Source organism: Spinacia oleracea, chromosome 4, assembly GCF_020520425.1.
Source record: "Spinacia oleracea cultivar Varoflay chromosome 4, BTI_SOV_V1, whole genome shotgun sequence".
In the NCBI taxonomy this organism is placed as follows: Eukaryota; Viridiplantae; Streptophyta; class Magnoliopsida; order Caryophyllales; family Amaranthaceae; genus Spinacia; species Spinacia oleracea.
The window spans coordinates 129,315,995-129,322,886 of NC_079490.1; the positions used below are offsets into that span (position 1 = coordinate 129,315,995).

Sequence of the window (6,892 nt, forward strand, 5' to 3'; positions counted from 1 at the left end):
TCACATAAAAAGTATCCAATAATATAGAAAATTAAATTGAATAGTATATAATTGTAAATATAAAAATTGATTACATTACAATCCTATGAATCCATAATCTAAGATTCACTACAAGAAAATATCAAAGACAATAAATGGTAATGAACTTTGCCAATTTTTCTCGAATTTCATTTATCTACTCAATGGTAAAAGGATGCTCCCTCGAATTGTTGAATACCTAAAGAAGATTGATCATCGAGAAAAAAAACATGTTAGTTATATTATAAATATTGCATGGTACATTGAAGTAAGACATAATTTGCTCACAACAATGAAATAATGAACCTTATAATAATAAAAAATGGCTTATTTCTCTCCTAACTTTCAACCAATGAACCTAAATAAGTATTTTAAACCTTTTTTGGATGTTTAATATACTTATTTTTATGTTTTAAACACTCATTCTCACCTACTTTGGTCATGTTATGCACATTTTAGGCTCATTTGATCATTATAGGTCACATTTTGACTAAATGGCTTATTTTAGTCCTAACTTTTAACTAATGAACTTAAATAAGTATTTTAAACCTTTTACATGTCAAATATACTTAGTTTTAACTTTCACATACTCATTCTCACTTACTTTGGTCAAGTTATACACATTTGAGGCTCATTTGATCATTATAGGCCATATTTTGACTAAAATGACTTATTTTAGTCCCAACTTTGAACTAATGAACCTAAATCACTATTAAAAACCCTTTACATGTTTTTTAGACTTATTTTAATGTTTCTAAGCCTCAATCTCACCTACTTTGGACAAGTTATACATATTTAAGGCTCGTTTGATCATTATAGGTCACGTTTTGACTAAAATGGTTTATTTCGGTCCTAACTTTCAACTAATGAACTTAAATAAGTATTTAAAACATTTTTATGTTTCAAAGACTCATTATCACCTACTTTGGTCAAGTTATGTACATTTAAGGCTCTTTTATTCGTCATATTTTGACTAAAATGTCTTATTTCGGTCCCAACTTTCAACTAATGAACCTAAATGAGTATTTAAACCCTTTACATGTTAATTACACTTAGATTTATAGTTAAGAAACTCATTATCACCCACTTTTGTCAAATTATACATATTTAAAACTCGTTTAATCATTACATGTCACATTTTGACTAAAATGGCTTATTTTTGTTCCAACTTTCAACTAATGAACCGAAATGAGTATTTTAAACCTTTTACATGTTTAATACTCTTAGATTTATGTTTCAAAGAATCGTTATCACCCACTTTGGTCAAGTTATGTACATTTAAGGCTTGTTATTTCAATATAGTTCATATTTTAGGTAAAATGGCTTATTTCGCTCCTAAATTTCAAATAATGTACTTAAATGAGTTTTTTAAACCTTTTACATGTTTAATACACATAGTTTTATGTTTCAAAGACTCTTTTACTTTGGTCAAGTTATGCACATTTAAGGCTCGTTTGATCATTATAGCTCATATTTTGATTAAATGGCTTATTTCGGTCCCAACTTTCAATTAATGAACTTAAATAAGTATTTTAAACCCATTTCATGTTTAATATACTTAGTTTTATGTTTCAAGGACTTATTCTCACCTACTTTGGTTAATTTATGTACATTTAAGGCTCGTTTGATCATTATAGTTGGCATTTTGACTTATTTTGCTCCTAACTTTCAACTAATAACCTAAATAAGTATTTTTTGTTTCCATTTACATGTTTAATATATTTATTTTTATGTTTCTGAGACTCATTCTCACCTATTTTTGTCAAGTTATGCACATTTAAGGCTTGTTTGATCATTATAGGTCACATTTTGACTAAAATGGCTTATTTCGCTTCCAATTTTCAACTTATGAACCAAAATAAGTATTTTAAACCCTTTACATGTTCATTAGACTTATTTAATGTTTTTAAGATTCATTCTCACTTAACATTGGTCAAGTTATGCACATTTAAGCCTAGTTTGTTCATTATAGGTCATTTATTTTACTTAAATGGCCTATTTCGCTCCCAAGTTTCAACTAATGAACTTAAATAAGTATTTTAAACCCTTTACATGTTTAACATACTTAGTTTTATGTCAATCACACTTATTGTGGTCTAGTTATCCACATTTTCGGCCCATTCAATCATTATTTGTCATATTTTGTCTAAAATAGGCTATTTTGTTCCTAACTCTGAAAAAATTAACCTAACAATGAACTTTTAAACCTACTCATTTTATATTCTTATTTTTATGATTGTAAGACGCAATCTCAACTACTTTGGTCTAGTTATTCACTTATGCACACTTAGGGTTCATTCGATCAATATAGGTCATATCTTGCCTAAAATAGGATTTCACTCCTAGCTTTGGAACAATGGATCTAAATATTGAACTTAAAACCTATTCATGTTTTATATTCTTATTTTTATGATACTAAGAGTCCATCTCACCTAGTTTGGTATAGTTATGGACATTTAGGGTGTAGCAAACAGAAGAGTGTAGCAACGATGACTTGCAAATCATGGACTAGAACTTCCAATTAATTAAGTATTTGTTACTTCCAATTCCCTCGGAGAGATCATTAAACCTCAAAGCAAAATAGTTTAAAATAGTTTTGCAATAATATATCATTTTTCTGTAAAACTTACAAAGAAATTAATAAAAAACGTGTACTTGATTAAGCTTAAATGAAGCTCAATTTCTGAAAATCTGTCAAACTACCTAATACAAGGAAAACAACTAAAATGGAATCAAAATTTATGGATGAACAATCAAAAGACCAACAATACATCATTGCTTAACCCCAAACCCAGACCCTTGATACCAAGAGTGAGCTATAAGAAAGGGTTTATTATCAATTCCATTTAATTAGAAGAGAAATTTTGGATCGTCTGATATAGGACATTTGCAAGTGAAAAGGGGGTAACAATGAGCAACAAATCAGAGGCTGAAGCGGGGGATCACATGAAGAAACAAAAGAAAAATCATAAGAGATGCAAAAGTGAGGCACTGATAAGCCTAGCAGACACCAGGATGAACTTTAAATAATAACAAGTACTACAATTAGAAATTGATACCTACTATCTAATGCCATGAATCTCTTAAATAAAAATGAATTTACAATCAGTAGTATGTTCATTAAAAAACCACAATGATAGTTCAAATACAGATAGTCAATATTTTCTTTTATATTTCTCTGATCCGTCTCATAATGACAGATACACTTCTTCTCATAATAGCATGGCCAATGGAATAAGAAAGTAAGAAATGCAGCACATTGTGATAAAGAACCTAAAGGTAAGGTCTTTCAGAGATGAGGATACCTGCAACAATTTCCCACCAGCTGCAAGAGATCGCAACCCAATTGTATCCTACAATACACAACATGCAATCTCGTCATTCAAGAAAACAATTAAAAATTGGAAATCTCTTTTCAGGATAATCAATCCAACGATATCCAACCGCAAATGTCCACAACTGAACTGATCAATCTCGTCAATCAATCCAACTGAACTCTAACAAGCCAGTTTTGTTGACAAACCTTGATATTCCCAAATAAATAATTCTTTTATAAGAACGAGGTCAATACAGTATAACTTTTTGAAATTAAATAGACAAACAGTCGAATTCACACATCAACAAACAACAAAACAGAACAAAAACCCAAAAATAAACTTCTACAATTTTGTAAATCTGGCAATTGAGAAAGAAAATTGCAACAAACTGTTAGCTAAATAAGTAATTGGAACGACTTAACTGGATATTGCGTAATACGAACTGAAACAATTGTCGTGCCGTGGCCGGACCACTGCTCTAAAAGACAATTCCGCGCTACCTCCGATGCAGTAGAACGCTTGCGGTTGCCCTCCAGGGTTTACACGACACCAAGAATTATGTGCACTCACAATCCCCGATTGGAGACCAGAATATTTGCCCAGAAAGAGAGGAATTTGAGAGAGAGATGTGATTGTAAGTTTCTGTATATTTTTGTGGAAATGAACGATGAATTTATAGTGAAGCTTTTGGGAAGCTGTAACAGCAAAAACCGGCTAGTGGAGAAGTTACGGGAGTAATGGGGAACTGCAACAGTCATAAAACGGCTAGTGGGGAGTAATGACGTGATTAATGGAGCAGTTTCCAAAGTTAGTGGGTTGATTAAGTCTTCTGACTTAATCAAACCGCCCTTGACCAAGTACCAAGTACCAAGTACCAAGTACCAAGTACCAAGTACCAAGTACCAAGTACCAAGTACCAAGTACCACGGCCCACGGCCCACGGCCCACGGCCCACGGCCCACGACCCTCGCCCGAGCCCGAGCCCGGCCCGGCGCGCGCGCGCGTGTGTGTGTTGTGACCACCCATGCCACTCACATGCTTTCTTAAACAAATGTTTCCCTCAAACCCCCAAATATAAACATTGAATATGGTTTGTGTTTTTCCCATGTGGGACTTTTCATATTCCCACATTTTCCCACTCATTTTCTTTTGTTTTCTCACTAGGATTTCCAACACAAACAAGTAGTTCATCAACCCTAGATTTGCATAAAAATGGATAATTAACGAAAAATGAGAGGTCCTCCAATGTCCATGAAATTGGAGTAAAGAAATTGATTAGGGCGGATGATAGAAGAGAAAAATCGCCAAAAATAACCAGAAAAAAATTTCGATGAACAAACCTGAATTAGTCTGATCTGGAAGAGGGTAGAGATCAACGACGGTGGGGGAGATCGATCTCCGACGGTGAAGAAGCAACGGCGACGACAGAGGAGAGAGAAAACGAAGCTGAAGAGAAAGAGGGAGAAGAATCGGGGAGAGAGAAAATGAAGGCTTTGATTTTAGATTTTTTTTTTTTTTTTTGCAATATTTTAGAAATCTTATGTGCGGCTTTTGTAAAATGAGCCCGCACTTGAGTTTAAAGCCCGTATTTGAGTTTAAGTGCTGCCAATTTTTTAAAATAGCCCGCACTTGTGAAAATGTATTTTTTCTTTTATTTTTCATGTTCTCAAGTGCTGCCAATTTACTAAATGAGCCGCACTTGAAGGGAAGCACATGACGATTTTTCCTTATGACAGTCACCAACAATTTCCTTCATAATGTTCTTCAGCCGCATGACCATGCATTTCGAGATAATCTTATATAGGGTGTTGCAGAGGCCGATGGGTCTGAATTTCGCCGTCAAATCCGGTCTCTCGCCTTTGAGGATTAGTGCTATGTGCGTTTGGTTCAACTGTTTCAGCATGTGACCACCTGCAAAAATACCGTTAGTAGCAAAAAAGACTTCTTCCCCCACTGTATTCCAGTGGTGTTGGAAGAATATGGGGTTCTATCAGGCCCCGGGGATTAGAAGCTTCCATGCTGAAAGCTGCCATCTTGATGTCCTCGTTGGAGAATGGTCGAAGGTGTTTCGCACATTACCGCGGCAAAAGGGGGGTTACATGGGATAGCCTGCCCGAGTGGATCTCCCCTAACTCTTGTGAGGAAAATTGTGGTCTAGGTGCGTTGCATTTATAGAGTTCCATGAAATACCTGCAAAAAACATTGAATTTCTTCCTTCGTCGTACCCAGACCTCGTTTTCATCTTGGATGAATACGATTTTGTTTCGGGTTTTCCGTTCCTTGACCGCCTTATAGAAGAACTTGGTGGGTTGATCTCCAAGGTTGTTCCACCGAGATTTAGAACGCTGCCTCCAGTATGAGTGTTGTTGTTCAGCCTCCGCTAGCAGTTTTTTTCCTTACCTCTTGGTCCTTTGGTGCCTGTTCAAGGGTGTCTAGATCCTCCTGGTTGTATGTTAATTCCTTATTGAAGCGATCCCGTTGTATACCCGAGTCTTTTTTAAATGCGATACACCAATCTTTCAATCTGCTACGAATGTGGTGGAGTTTTGTTTGGACAATATACATCCCGTACCCGTTGATAACTACCTTACATTCTTCCTTTATGATGTCTCTTATCGGTTCCATTTTGAGCGCCCAAGCTTCAAGGCGGTATTGAAGGAAATAATGCCCTTGGTCCAAGTATGCATTTAATGCTAAGTCTAATAAATGCGGTTCAGTATTAATTTATTAAACAAATTAATAATTCAGTGAGATCAAGTGAGCTGAATGCCTAGCTAGAGGCCGCTTCAGTTCAAGTGGAATTAATAATATTAATCCACAGCTTACTCTTGACTGAACTCGCAGGGTCACACAAATAGTACGTGAACGGATCAAGTATTTAAGTGAATTAAATACTCTATTTATGAATATTCGGAATCGACGGATCTCGGTTCCAGTGGGAGCTGAAATCGTCAAAAGGCAAAATATGAATACTCTAGAAATGATGATATTGCCGGAAATGGAAATATGGATCATAACGGAAATATAAATATTATCCAAGTCGTAGATGTTACCGGAAACGGAAACATTGTACGTATCGGAAATAGAAATATTGCCGGAATCGGAAATATTGTCGGAAACGGAAATATTACCGGAATAAGAAATATTGTCGGAATCGGAAATATTAAATATTTGTTCGATCTAATCGGAAATATCATTCGCCAAGTACCAAGTACCAAGTACCAAGTACCAAGTACCAAGTACCAAGTACCAAGTACCAAGTACCAAGGCCCAAGGCCCAAGGCCCAAGGCCCAAGGCCCACGGCCCACGGCCCTCGCCCGAGCCCGGCGCGCGCGCGTGTGTGTGTTGTGACCACCCATGCCACTCACATGCTTTCTTAAACAAATGTTTCCCTCAAACCCCCAAATATAAACATTGAATATGGTTTGTGTTTTTCCCATGTGGGACTTTTCATATTCCCACATTTTCCCACTCATTTTCTTTTGTTTTCTCACTAGGATTTCCAACAATCCCCCACAGGTCCGAAGATGAGAAGAAAAAGAAAGAAGTAAAAGAA

The 6,892-nt window shown here is 35.5% G+C and overlaps 1 long non-coding RNA gene across 1 annotated transcript; it reads right to left on the minus strand.

Moving 5' to 3' along the window:
- Positions 1 to 4,861, minus strand: LOC110777749 (uncharacterized). Its single transcript, XR_002530563.2, has 3 exons — positions 4,676 to 4,861; positions 3,324 to 3,371; positions 1 to 217 (listed from the first exon to the last, which is right to left on the minus strand). It is a non-coding gene; the product is annotated as an uncharacterized lncRNA (long non-coding RNA).
- Positions 4,862 to 6,892: the final 2,031 nt, after the last annotated feature.